This window comes from Passer domesticus, chromosome 1 (genome assembly GCF_036417665.1).
Source record: "Passer domesticus isolate bPasDom1 chromosome 1, bPasDom1.hap1, whole genome shotgun sequence".
NCBI lineage: Eukaryota > Metazoa > Chordata > Aves > Passeriformes > Passeridae > Passer > Passer domesticus.
Window position 1 is genome coordinate 6,680,429 of NC_087474.1, and position 15,113 is coordinate 6,695,541.

Below are 15,113 nucleotides of genomic sequence, written 5' to 3' on the forward strand. Positions count from 1 at the left end.
TTTTTAGACATAGGATTGTTTCTGCTTTATCATGTGTTCAATAATCCCTATGGTTTCATTGAAGTCTGCCTTAAAACACGTTTCTCTGCATGGCTCTGAGCTCATGGTATCCAAAAGGAGTACTTTTATATGATGAAATGGTTTAAATAATGCAGGGAAAAATCCAGCAGCAATCTGAACTTTGAGGCTTTCCCTTTGTTTTAGACTGGTAGTAGATGATGTCTCTCCAGGATGCAGCAGCTCTTCTTCAATTCCTAGTTCCTACCACGTGTGAGACATGTGCCTGGTGACAGCAGGAAAGATCTTTCCTTGCTGAGAGGAAAATTGGTATCAAAACTATCTGAAAATCCTTTCACTACATATCCTAAAAAAAAAAAAAAATAGGGTATAGGTGGTTTTATGGAACTAATTCAATCTCAGCAAGCTGAGTAAAGGAAGTCATAGTGTCATTGATTTAGAAATACGTAAGAGTTACGAGGCAAAGGAAAGCATTTATCAGTTGTGTAAAGGATGGCTTGTGCCCAAGCTGCTGTGTTTGGTAAACTGGCTTTTGTCTCAGATTATAGCAGAAAAGACCTCCAGTCTTTGCTTATTTCTTCTTGATGTCTGTGTATTGTGTTCAGAGCACTTATCTGAATGGAAAGAAAACGCTTTATATTTTGCCTCAGTTTTAATTTTTGAATCATTGAGGCGTTTGTGTAAATGGGATTAGGGAAGTTGGCTCAGGCCAGTTGCTGCTGGAATTGTCCTGCACACACCAGTTTGGTGTGTGCACTGACACCATAGCCATGCTTTGCCCATAAGAGCTCATGTGCTTTTTGGCTGCACCATCTCAAACCACACACAGCATTTAGAATTTTTCATACCCAAAGCCAGTGGGAGTTGAGCAGCTGGAACTTGCTGAGCATGTGCAACTTGAAGAATTAGTTTGAAATTTGAAAATTATGACCAAATGGAGTCCTCACCCCTCATGGCATTTCTCTGTTCCCAGAATGAGATAAGAATAACCAAGAGGAGTGCCAAGTTTGTGGAGACAGGGTGCCCACACTGCCTGTGCTCCCAACATAACCTCACAAAGGTCCTTCAATGAAAGGTCCTTCATTTATCTGTGCTTACCTGCACTAAAATCCCTGCTACAAATCACTTCAGCAGTGGCAGCCAATTTGTGAATCACCTCGTAGCAGCAGCCCAGCCTCTGAACAGCAGTGCTTTGCTGTAGTGCAATCTGTGTTCATTACAGAATGAAAGTTTGAGCCTCTTCACAAGTTTGGGTAATATTGCAAATCTTTCAGCATCTATTAGAGCTGGAGCTTGAGGCTTGAATGCTAATGATACTGAAACATAGCACGAGGTGATCTGACAAAGTCGCCTAAGGAGGTTTTCATAAACCTTTTGTACAATTTCTCTGCTTCTTTGCCAGTGAAAATTAACCTCTACTTGCAAAAAAATGAGACTTCACCTAACTCATTTAGAAATAGCAGAGGGAAAGAGAAAATCAATCCATAATGAACAGTATCACATTAAGAAAATCTAATTAGAAATGGCTTCTCTTTTATTGCACTGATAATGCTAAGCTCTAAGAATGACATCACTACAAAATTCAGTAGCTTATAAGGGAGTGAATTTTTTAAAAAGTGTTTAAACTACCAGATCAATAACTTCACACACCACCTAATTAAATTGTATAGAAATTCTCAATAAGCACTAATGTTAGAAATGTAGTGCTCTATTTTAAAATAAAGTATATATTATCTGGTGCTGCAAGTGCTTCTAAAAGTTGCCTTGATATTATTGAAATTCTCTCTACATGGCATTGAGGACAAAGTCTTCCCTGCATACTTTTACTTATTTTTCTTCAACTGGAGTTGGGTAGAATTTTTTATTTTTTTTTACTCTATGTGCCAGCTTCTCCCTAGAAATATTATTTGAATATGGATGGGGGTTTTTGAGGAAAGGAGCTGAAAAAGTAGAAAAAATTAAACCTTTCTATTGCAACTTCCCATATTTTCTTTTCAAAATCATTTTCATTTCTTCAGAAAGAAACAAAACTAAGAATGTTCCCACCTCCTGGAAATAGGCCTGAATTGTAAAATTTTATCCAGGGTTCTCTCTGTTGCACAGTCTTTAACTTAGTTAAAGCATTAAAATTTCAGTTTTACAAAAGTAAAACACCCACTAATGAGTTTTTCATCACGAGTTTTTTAATCATAAGTTTTTACTGCATGATTTGATATTTGAGATAATTCATCAGGCTCTGGATGCAGCTAAAATACAGTGATGTGCTGCACACACATTGTATCCTTTGGCCTGAGGTGTAATTTACTGGTGGTAAAATTATTGTTTTCTAAATGCACTCAGATAATCTGCACTCACACTGAGGGAGCAGGATATCTAATGTGTAATGTTTTTGTAATGAGTCTATTACTCCGGTTTCTAGGTAGAGTTCCACCAGGCATGTCTGTGGGCAGTTTTGTTCATACTCTCATTAAAAATGTCTTAGTAAGATGAGCTGCTGTTTGGCAATTTACATGCCTAGATGTATTTGTTTTTAACAAGAGCAAGAGATAATTAATACACTTAATGCAGAAAGCTTCAGCCATGGAAATAAAGAGGAACAAGATAAAATCAGTTCTGCTTTCTTTTCAACCAGTCAGGGGTTGCAGGAGTTTCAAAAAGTTTAGGCAAAGCATTCAAGGTTACATAACAAAAGAATTTCTCTAGCGTGGACCTTGCAGATAAGAAACAATGTGCTGCACATAATGCTTCTGAGATGTGATTAAAACTGCCAGGGCTATTGGCAGTGGAGAGGAGCACTGTAATGCACTGTTCTGCAAAAGGAGTTCATCACTGCTAACAGAATTTGAGTTATCCTTTACTAGATTTCCTGCATATGTCAAAAATAAGTAATTGCCAATTATCCTGCTCAAAAGAGCTGGTGGGATACAATCTTTTAACTTAAGCATAAGTGCAGAGCTGCAGAGCTCTGAGGAAAAGCTCTGCAGAGGGAAAGCTTCAAGAAGTAGTCGCTCATAAATCGAGATAACTTCAACTGAAGCAAAGGTTAATTTTAACTTCATCCTAGCATGCAGATATTCAGTACTGCTTGATACTCTGCAGCAATGCACCAACTGAAGCAATGGGTTAATTCCAACTGGCAGTACTTTTATTCCTCAGGAAAAAAACAGCTGCAGAGACTGTGGCTTGCTTGGAATAAATGTGCAAGATCAGAATGAGCCTGGGTCTCCTAAGCTCACCACCCTATTCACTGGATGCTGCTTTCTCTGGATGACCAGCATAGAACTAATGTAGAAATATGATGCCTTATGTAGTAGGCTCTTTTTAAAATTTTCTTTCTCTCTGCAAAGGTTATTTAATGCATGTAGGAGCCAGAATTTTTAATGGTTACATCAGAGCTAGAGCTCCAAATTTCTATTCCAGGTTCTGCTGCTACTTCATGTTAGACAGGTCTCTTGTTAGCTTCCCCAGTGGCTGAAATGGAAATAATTACATGGAGTTTATGGTGGTGCTATGAGAGATCCTTGTTGGTTTAGATTGCCTTGGGATCTTTGCAAGAGAGGCGATAGAGAAATGTGAAGTGTTAGAGCACTCACATCTTTCCAGTGTCAGAAAAGGTACACTGAGAGGCTGCATACAGTATAATAATATTCTAGAACACAAAACATAACCATACGATAACTGCAGAGGTTTATCTACTCACCTTATAAAATATACTCACCTTATAAAATTCCTGGTATGACTAATCTCTGTGTGGCACAGGCAAAACTGAGTTAGACTCCAAGCATCAAACAATTCTAGTTTTTTGCATATTCTTGGGTTTCTGCATATATTTGTGTGTTAATGCATTAGATTAAGGAGAGCTTTTGTAAATCGATTTCTGTGAGTCAGGCTTCATGGCAGTTTAATATTGTAAGGAAGTCTCTAAACTGTATTTCCCCATTTTTTGGTGCCTACACGTAAATTCTTGAGACCTGAGGATAGTAAAAGGGACTGATAATATTTCTGTGGGAGACAGGCAGAGAGCTCCCCAGGAACAAAGCAAGCAGCCTAATAGTTCCCTGCATTAGCAAAGCAAGTGTTCTTAGCTGTCTTGAACAGGAGAAATTATCACCTAAACCCAGACTGCTGGGGTGATATAATCCAATTATATGCAATTAAATACTATAAGTAGCACACCTGCAGAGAGAATGGGCAGGGCTGACCCAGGTGATCCTCTTGGAAATTGCAGGGTCCTGGGGTAGCTCTTTCTCCCCATCAAGTTGGCAGCTTATGCTGGGGCTCCAGGCTCACAAGGTCCTGTAGGGGGTTCTGGTGGAAATCTGTCAGGTTCCTGTAGCTTCCAGGACCTGCCTAGCACAGGATGTTTTGGGTACTGGAGCTGGAGGACCAAAAGAGCTGAGAGGTTTTTATGTAGGCTGCACATCCTGGAATCGCAGCTGAGAGTTTCATCTCTGTGGTTCCCTGGTTCTGGGGTTAGGATCCTGAAATAATGGACCAAAATTGCCAATAGCAGCACAGTAAGTGGTGAACTTCTCCCCTAAAGTTACATGGGTCTTGGATTGCCATTTAAATTAATCTGTGATTTTTGGCCTGACCCCTTCAAGCTCTTTACTTGACCTGACAGATCTGGCAAACAGAAATCAAGGGAGTGCAAAGATTTTTTTGCTCAGAAATTTAGGACAGAAACTGTATAAGGTAGGTGCCTCTAAGAAATAAAAGTCTTATCATCTTCTTAGTTAGTCAGAATCCTAAACAGAAAGAATGAGAATTGAGGGGGAAGAGGCTGATAAATTGACACACCTGAAATTGCAGCAAGATCTGAAATGAATTCAGTGATTGTACCATCCATGCTGGGCTTTTACAATGTAGAATGTGTCTTGTGGGCTGCAGGGTGAGCTGGTGACTAAACCTGTCACTGAGGCACTGTGGTTTCCTCTGCCTGCCCCAAACCCTGTAAAATAGCATCATCAAGTACAGTGAGGCCATTGAAATATATTATTCTTTTGATCAGATTTATGCTCACATTAAGGTCAGAAAAAAGTGATCTTTCTGATGAATGCAGGAATAAACAGGCAAAATCTTTTGACAGTTTTTTAAAGTTTATGTTTCCCTCTTCAAATATAGAATATGCACAGAAATTGTTATTCAGCTTACCTGGAAACTTGGTGACTCCTGAGTTAAACTGACCTGTGAGTGAATTCATATCTTTGCCTTCTGTGGAAGATTGTGGCCTCAGCAAGATTCAATGTGGAATGAAAATCCAGCCACGTTCACAGCACTGCCTTCCATGGGGATGCAACTGCTGCATTTTAACGTTTGACTGGAGAAAAAAGTAGGTTAGAAGGTTTTGGTGTCCTCCCTGGAGCTTCATCCTTGGCTGAACAGATAATAACTCTCTAGGAAAACACTCCAGCAGTCTGGTGTTTTCATCCTACTTCCCTGCAAAACCCACTTTTCTCTAAGGAGGTGAGGAGGGTAAACGTCTGCAATTAGCAGATTCTGCATTGAGGAGCTTGAGAAGATTCAATTCCCATTTTGGTACTTTTGAAAGGACTGGCCCCCAATCCTCACCTGACGTCCCTCACACTACTGAGCAGCTGATGTGCTGCAGGCAGGACCCTGCTTGGCTGTGGAGCTGGTCTGTAGTTCTGGCATGTTCCCTGCAGGTTTGATACACATTTTGAGTGGGGAAAACAAGAATGGTGCCTTAAAGGCATGGAATAATGCTGTACAGGATATGTCTCGATGAAGTACAAATACCAGAAAAATTCATATCTTGTGTGTATTTGACCTGGTCACTCCAGTCTCCCTTTATAGCCTTGGGAGAAGAAAATGGCACATTAAGAGTATAATTTCTGACCTAGGTTTTCTCAGGCTTTCTGTGGGATATGTTGATGAATAGCTCTTGACTAGGAAGCCACAGATCTTGTGGAGAGCTCAGGTGTGAGCATATTCCTCTGGCCACATGAAGCTGGAGCCACTCTCCAGTATTGGGACTTTTTGCCATCACCCTGCAGGGTGCCAGAATAACTGCACATGTAATATTATGCTGTATTTCCTAAGTGTGGCAGAAATCCATTCCCCTCCATCCCTGTGTTATTACTCAAATACCACCCTGAGGACTCTGGAATGACTTTTTGGGAATCCACTGTTACTCTTCAGCTGTTTTTGTTATATCTCTCTGGAGAAGGAGTAACCCACTTAGTGGCTTGACCTCAGCTTCCCCTTCTCATCTCATTTGGCTCAATTGCTCTGGCAAATGCTACAGTGGTTTGTGGGTTTGCCCATATCTGCCCATTCTTTACAGTCAGCACTGAAGTGCTTTTACCCGTGTTTTCTGTTCTCATTCATTGTCCCCTCTGCCCTCCCCTGTTACTGAGGCAAGACAAGGTAATGCAAAGCTCCCATCCCTATCTCACTCTCTGGCATCCTTTTTAATAAACAGACGTTGCTTTAGGCACCTCCTCCCCCTGTGCAGCTGTGATTCAGATGGTTTAATACTAAAATATACATTTATGTTGTCACTCACCTTCATTTCTTCTACCCTCTTGGAATGATACCAACCAGCCTGAGTGATATAGTGCAATGTAATTTATTGAACTGTTCTTTCACCTCTTTTCATGATACATCTGCCTTTGTGAGTACCTTGGCTTCATTACCTGTAAAGCATCACCTTGAGATGGATATTTCCCATTCACCTTCTGAAGTGGCAGAGAAATGAAAAGAAATTCATTAATTTCCTTGTGCTTGGACTGAATCATTTACCTTCTCATTCCCTTTGATTGCCACTTTTACACCACAGGATTGCTACTAACAAACTTTCCTGTGGGCATCCTGCTGCTGGGGAAGTGGGTTTATTTCTCACCTTCATAGTTTTGGTTAATTCATCTTCACCCCTGTACCAGCCCATTTTCAGCAGGAGGTTTGCAGATCCAGAAAGTAGAAATGTACATGAGGAAGTGACTTTATTACTTGCCTCTCTTTGCCTGAAGGTTTTTCTGGCCTGCTCTTATGAATCCTGCTGGTTAATAATATTTGGGGAAAGCTCTCTGGTAGCTTTGTGTACTGTCCTGGGTTCTTACAAACTATGCCTTGTTAGATGACTTTGTAACAATTTTTTTTCCCCCAACAATGCCCTGTGGGATAAAAAAAAGGATTGCTCATAATTTACTGTGACTTTCTAGGTTATTTAGAAACTCCCTAAAAGGAAAATTTAAGAGAATATCAAAAAGTAACTTGAATCAGAAGGGCAGTTGGTTACCATCACCTTGCAGTAGCTCCTGGAGGATTGTCAAGTCTGTAAACAGAAGCAGATGTTGTGCATATGAATAAAAAAGCCATCCCCTGGAGTCTGAAAGCACTCGAAGAGGAAGTGAACTACTGCTGGTACTGCAGGGCTTTCCATCTCCTGGGCAATGAGTGAAGGGCTCTCAAATTCCCACCTCTCTGCCCTGGGGCTGCCTGGTTGTCCCCTGTTTACCTAGACACAAGAGAGGGTTATACCAGGACAAATATTTCTGCTGCTTCTAGTAGAATTCATCTTCAAAATCAAGCTGTTCAAAATGTTCAAGCTGTTAAACTTGTTGACTCAGTCAGCACTAATTACAGAGGCAGTGATTGTGTGATGCTGGAATTATGTAATTCTCTCATTCTTCCTTCCCTGATTTTATTTATTCTCATTCTGCATTCTATTCTTGGCATCAAAAGTCTTGTCTCTTTCTATATTTTTTTTTCTATTCAGTTCAACAGAAATGGAAATTTATAGACATGAACCAGTTTCTGATTTAAAATTGATTTTTTTTCTGCCAAAATTTAGTCTTTAGGATGGACTACATTGTATTTGGCAGCACTGGGTTTAATTTTTCTCTCAGGTTTTTTGTATTTGTTCTTGTTGGACTATTCTTTCTTAGCCCTGCCTTCCAACAACTAAAACATAGTTATCTGATCCTTATAAATACATAATTATGCTCTTTGTAGGATTAATCATCTGACATGATTCTTCCAAAGAACTTTTTGACTTCCTTTCCTCACTTACAAAATCTCTTCTACCAGTTGCTCAGATATTATTTATTTTCATTAACAATGGTGTTCATATATATATATACACACACACATATTTTTGTCTGGTGGGTAAACCAAGCCTTCTTAATTGGCTCAAAAACGTTCCCTGGTGCATTTAAGGTAATAGTTGACCACAATTCTTCCTTATCAGGACCTTAACACATGTAGACAATAAAATGAGTGGATTTTTGTTGGTTGGTTGGTTTGGGGTTTTGTTTTTTGTGGGGTTTTGGTTTTTTTGTTTGTTTATTTTGGGGCTTGGTTTGGTTGTTTGTTAATTTAATGGACTGAGATTTGCACCTCTGTAAAACACAACAGTTGTTGGTTTATCCTTCCATTGGAGAGCTGGAATACAGCTCTGTGCTCTTCAATTCCACAACATGTTTGCAGCCTGGATTAAGCATCACATAAAAGAAAAATTAAAACAGTCTGACTTGCTGTGCTTTGCATTAAATGGAATTAGTTCTTTTTGACCAGCACCTCTTTGTATCCCCAGGGAAGGGTTACCTTTGGGAAGTTCACAATTCTTTAATTTTCTACCCCAGTTTTTGAACAGAGATTCTGACATGATACATTTAACAGCTCCAATGCTAAACTTTCCTGTTGCACTCTTTTGTGACTATGCGCTTCATACTGAAATTTGTATTTCCTTCTTGGGAGATTTTAGAATTTATTAGATTCTGCTTCATTGGAACCATCATTTAGATTGAATTCTCATTAAAAATTCTGTATTCATTAGGACTAGACCCTTCTCCTTTATTAGCCCAGAGATTTCAATTCTTCACCCACATGAAAAGCAGCTATTGTTCAGTTTTCAAGCCTTAAAAAACATCTCTGTCCAGTTCATCCTAGGAAAACAACCATCAGCAGCCATCCCTGAACTTTTGTGTCACTACCCAAACCTGTCCAGCACTACTGAAGGAGCATGGACACCCACAGAAACACTTTTATGAAGAATCCAGTATTTGATTGAGTGGACTCACTATGGAGAGAAATTTAGAGACATTTCTGTGTACCCTGTAGATAGTAAATGGAATTGTCCAGTTGGTCAAGATGCTCACCTACTCAACCCACACAGGCACCTGGCAAAAGATAAGCAATTTCCAATAGGAAGGTTTGGGTTTTTTTCTCACTCTTTATCCTTTATCCATCCACTTCTCATTAATAAAAAAGGTATTTCTGAATCACCTACATGGCCGGAGTTCCTTGAGGATGAAAAGAATGTAATGAACAGAACTTGCTTGAGCAAAGTTAGCAGTTTAAAAGAGCACAGGAAAAGAAAGGTCAGGTCTAGGTCTACACAGAAAATCTTCTGCAGAGCTGTAGTTAATAAAAAAAAAAATCCTTATTCAACATCCAATGCCTCCTCTTTGCCTAAGCATGAGTATCTAAATCAGCAGATAAATAAATAACTAGAGCAAAGGAATTCACGACAGAGAATTAAACACTAGAGATGGGGATGAGGGGAGGTAATTAAAACAAATTGGAAATCTTAATAGGTAGAAATAAAAATGGAGAACTTTCTATCAATGAGTAGTCTTGATTGCAGAAGTTGCTGCAGATGGCTTTCAGCCTTAGAGGATTTCAGCTGGGAGGTTCTTCAGCAGCACAATGAGCTCTGCAGTGCTGACCCTTTGTAGGTACCTAAACTAATCTTCATTTGAAATACCTGGGGAATTGGGAAACAACTGACACTCACCCCAGCTTTTCTCAGGTGTGTTTCACAAAAGGCTCCCGGCAGAACCTCTGGAGCTGTTCACAAAGACATCAGTAATCTTCCCAACCTTATCTCTTCTTGTACTTGTGTTAAAAATGAAAATGCCCTGGTGAAATTAATGCAAAATACTGTCGGGAACATAATGAAGACCCTTTTCTGATAGTCTTTACACTGCTGAAAGCATCCCTCACGTGTCTTTTTCAAAAAGGATATAATAGCCCTTTTCACTGTTTTGTTACATTTGAAAGAGGAACATGTAAGTGTTTTCTACTTTTGTTTTTTTTTTACCAGTTTTTAGTAACCTAAAATGCAAATTGGATGAGGGCGACATATAATCTCCTGGCTTATTATTTTTCTTTTTCCTGCAGAAAAGATATGCTCAGTATTTTAATAGCACCATCTGTCACAGTAGCAAGTGCCAAGCTGCAATATTGATCTTGTCACTTTGGGGAATGGTATGGTATTTAGGATTATAAATAACATTTTTCTTTGCTCTGCTCATGTGTTAGTTTTTATATAGAGTCCAAACTCAAGAAACCACTCTTGCCATCTAATAAGACAAGCACTTTCTTAGGATCCACAGCAAAGTGTCATTAGGACCTGAAGCAGTATTTGTGTTATTACCTGTCACAGCTCACTAGAGTGAATAACCCAATTGGTCTATGAGATTATATAGTGGCAAGTATAGCCACAACTTAGCAGAAATAATATCTTCTAGTGACCATCAGTCATAACTGGGCACTAGTTTCCTCTCTTTAAAACAGAGACGATTATGCTGATGAGATTTTAAATTAAGAGGTTACAAAAAAACCCCAAGTCCTGCATTTTTTACAATTTTATGTGTTGAACAACAATCTTGGATTTTTTTTTTTTTTTTGAAAGCTCTGTCCCCTTCAGATCACTGGATTTTGTTTAAAATTTACTTTTAGTTTGCCTTGGGAAAGAGAACATGCAGTATTGTAGCCAGTTTTTATCTCCAAACAGACTCTCTGGAGAGGCCAGAATGGTGGTGTCAGGTCTGAGGTTATCATGAGCCTGGAAAGCTCTTTGTGTGTTGAGCTGCCCGATTCAGAAAGAGACTTTTCCTGGCAAGGAGGAGACAATTCTCCTTTTAATGTAAAATATTGTGGCTGTTTCCTCCCCTGTTTACATTTCTGGATGTAGATGTATTTTTCAGTGCACTAGACAAAACTCTGATGCTTGTGAATGGTTGACGAAAAAGATGCTGGAGAGATGTAAGGGGTAATTAAATTTTCTGAGAAGTAATGATGTTTTCCAGGATTCACAGGGTTGAGTACTTCTCTCTGTAATACTCTGTTAGACAATCAACATTTTGATAATATGCCAGCATCATTTTTCTGCTCCACAAGTTACTTTTCTTTGGGTTGGGTATTATTGAATTTTGTGTCTGATAAAGTAAGATTTCACCTGGGGCTTGAAGTGTTAAAATGTTAGAATAGAAATACTTTAATGATGTTTTTTCCTGTTGGTAGTTCTCCTGCTGCTGAACATATATTTATCCTCTGCATGCAATTTCACTCACAACTTCAAGGCAGCTCCATGGTGCTCCTAAGAACTGCATAGATTTTCAGCAGTTGTCATTAAACATCTCTCTTGAGGAACAAAAATACCAAAAACATTTACACAAAACATCAAAAGCTTGTACTAAAATAATCCATTATAATCCCATTCTTCATTTTTCACAGTCTGTGCAAATTGATTTCATCTAAGATATTACCCAGCTATATTCAAGTTTGGTCTGGTTTTTTTTCATCTGTTTCATTTCCTGTAACTCAAGTAATTTTATGAAGTGCAGTATTTTTACTGCAGAAAAATAAAATCTAGTAAATAGTCTGCTGTGTGTTGGGATCTGGATAATCCATTCTCTACCTCATTTCTTGCTTTTGCTGCCTGGTTGTTCAGACACTTGCTCAGCCTTTTCTGAGTATTAGCATTTAATTAAGTACCTGGTGTAGAGGACAGCCAGGCTGCAGCCATGGATGCAGCAGAAATTTATACAGATGGCACACTGAGCTGTTGGACATAGATGTACAAACATTCTGCAGCATAAGTCTACAGAACTACAGAAAATTTCATGTATTGTGTGTGTAAAAATATACATAATATATATGTATATTTATAAATGTGTGTACATTTGTATTTATTTGTATTTATATTATTGTATATAATATAAATACAAATATATATTATATATATAATATATAATACAAATATATTGTATATATTTGTATTTATATTATTTATGTATTTATATTTGGGATAAGGGCAGTTGCCAAAATCTCACAATGATCTTAGCCTTACCTTTGAATACCAAATGTGATTTCTTTCCTGGTGTTTCCTATGGTACAAAATGTGAGCCCTGGGTAGCTCCTAAGCACTGTTTGAGGCTCTGGCAGGGGTGATCATCAGCTTTTGTGGCCATGGGAAGTCTGTTTGTGTAGAGTCCAACCCATAATTTGTGGGAGCTCAGCCTGCTCTCCATGGACCTTAACATGATGGCAGCAGTGGGGTGTGGCAGGTCCAGGATCCTGCTTCTCCAGCAGGGAACAATGTTTTAAAATAGGAATAGGCATCATTTTGCATTTTATTGGGTAAAAAAAAATCTCCCTATTTTTTTTATCCTATTTTTTCAAGCAAAAGGGAGTATCTGGCTCACCTTCTCCTTGCAAAATTGGCACAGGGTACTCCTACACCCATTGCCTCATGTCTGTAATTATTCAATGCTAGTGTTTTCCTGTATGTGGGTCGTTTCTCACATGGTAATTGCTGATGTAACCTCCTTTACTGATGCTCCACTAGCTCAGAGCCAGTAATGCCTGGCTGCAGGTGGGAAAAACAGAAAACAAGAAACATTGCTCTGTTTGAGGCTTGACACAATCAGCTTTTCCTATATGCTCCTCTCCTGTTCTCTTGGTGGTGGAGGGAGCTGTGCTGTCATTAGCAGCCAGCAGGGTGTTTTAGGGATGTATTTTTGCAGAGAATTCAACTCCCCTGGTGCCTTATGAGCCTGCCTGCCTTCCCAGCTGCACAAAGTGGGGGAGGCTCTGGGCTGCCTGGGTCAGCAGGAGCCAAGCTGCTGGGGAGAATGGAAAACTGGCAATAACCTCAGCTTTTCCTTTGAAATGTGGGGTGGCTTGCCTGGCTTGGGGACATGGTGGGGGAATGAGGTTCTGCATAGAGCCAGGGCAGCAGGAGAGCTGCAAGGAGCTGGAGGGTGTGAGGTGAGAGTGTGTGTTGTAGGTAAATGAGCAGAGGGAATGGAGGAAAAAATGTTTACATGGAGCTCTGTGATCAAAGGAAAGATTCTGTGTGTCTCACCAAGAGTTTCATCTGCCCTCTGGGTTGTATTACACAACCAGCTGTCAAACAGAGCTTTTAAAAAGAAAACACAGGTAGCTTTTCCCTTTTGATGATCAAACGAGAGATGCACAAAGTTACCCAAATTACCTGATTAAAACCAAATATCCCTCCTTCCAAATGCCTGAGCTGACAATTGTTCCTAAATGGGAGAAGTTTTGTCCAGCTGTATGCCTGGGAAAAAGGAGCAATTAATAACCCCAGGGAAGCAGAGGAGGATGTGGTGAGTGCAGCAGGGAACACAAAGCAGAGCAGAAGCATTGGTCAGAGGGAAGGAGAGATGGGCACTCTGAGTGCAAATTAATAAAGCAGCAGATTTAATCTGCAGACTATGGGCATGAAAGAAAACATGTCAACCTTATTACAGTTAAAGTATTTATATTTTTTAATAGATTGTGCAAATTCAGAAATGAAGGAGAGCATAAAAGCAGTTGTTTTGGAGATGGGGATGGATGTAGGAAGCTACATGTCCACTCACCACCATTTTGGGAGTGGCTGGGAAGGGTTTGTGGAGACCAAGTGTCATAGTTAAGAAGTGATAAATGGGAAATTATTCATGTCCTTGTTTGTTACGGAAGAGAAAAATAGAGGGAAAGGATTTTTCTCTAAGTATTATCAGAAATAAAGACTAGAGACAAGTGCTTTGATGCAAGTGACCTCTTGTAATAAATTGTGCTGAGTATCTCTTCATTAGAAAGGCCAAGAGGGTAGTTAGAAGTGTGAAAAATGCCAGCAAGATAAGTGCAGCAGGACTCGAGGGATATCCTGCTTCAGGGAAGGGCAGACTGGATGCTGGAACAGACAGCAGCACTGCCACCAGCTTCCCTGTCTTTCCTGGGCCACCCAAAGGGAGTTTCTGGCTGGTGGGTGCCTTCCTTCCATGGTGGGTGACCCAGGGGAGCAGCCAGAGCTGAGATCTTCTCTGATGCACCAGGGGAGGCTTTCCCCATGACCTTGGTGTCCTGGGGTGCAGCAGCTCCAGTGTTTACCTTTCTTACAGCCCTTGCTGAGTTTTCCACCCTTGAAATGAAGATTTGGCAAGACATTGAGCATCCAATGCCTCAGCCAAGGGGTCTGAGGGGAGATGCAATCCTGGAGCAGCTGTGGGTGCATTTGGGGTGTAGAATGCAAGGCTCAGGGCTGCAGGGCTTCTGCCTGTGATGGCTGATGAGATGTCTGTGAGAGAAATTTGGGCAGACAACCTACACAATCAACACATCAGAGAAAATAGGAAGGGAAAGGATCTCTAAAGGTCATGCAGATCACCCTTGTGTCCGAAGGCGAGTTTAATTATACCCACACCATTCCTGAGAGATGTTGCATCTCCTCAGCATCTGCCTCTCCAAATTAAAACATCTGAATTCTTTCCAGTTTTTCCTCAGATATGATGCATTTTTGGAAAATTGTGAGTCTCTTCTGGACCCTATCCAATTGATGTGTGTTGTTCAGCAGCCCAGGGCTGGCTGTGGCTGGTGCCCTGCACACAGTGTCTCCAGATGAAGAGAACCACACATTTCCAGTTTTGTATCATGGCTCATTAGATGTATTCAGCCTTTCGTAAGAGTTTGGAGAGAGCTTCCTCAGACATCAGTTTAATTCTTGAAGAACTCTTGTTTGAGTTAAGGGCCTTTTTTTACTAACTTCTGTCAGGGTAAAACAATGGGTAAAGTCTGAATTTGAAAACTTTTAGAAATTGCCTCAATATAAACAACTTTGTGTGGACAGAAAATTAGTACAGAGTTTTTGATAAATGGCAAAGTCTCTGTTTACAAGGAAATGCTTAGTGCAGCTGTGTTAGGTCAGGTCTCATTTAGCATCTCCATTTAATGATCCTGAAGAGGGAGTAAACAGTCTGTTAATGAATTTGTGTGTGGTTCTGTATAGGGAGGAACTGTGAGTAATAGGCAGGAAAGAGAAAAGACTACAAAGGGACATGGAG

The 15,113-nt window shown here is 40.0% G+C and overlaps 1 protein-coding gene and 1 long non-coding RNA gene across 4 annotated transcripts in view; both read left to right on the forward strand.

Annotated features, from left to right (window-relative positions):
• Positions 1–15,113, forward strand: part of DPP6 (dipeptidyl peptidase like 6) — a 539,077-nt gene that overhangs the window by 256,164 nt on the left and 267,800 nt on the right. The gene's annotated exons all lie outside the window — the stretch shown is intronic.
• On the forward strand, positions 4,215–6,190 carry LOC135308210 (uncharacterized). The gene is made up of 2 exons (XR_010368763.1): positions 4,215–4,535; positions 5,143–6,190. It is a non-coding gene; the product is annotated as an uncharacterized LOC135308210 (long non-coding RNA).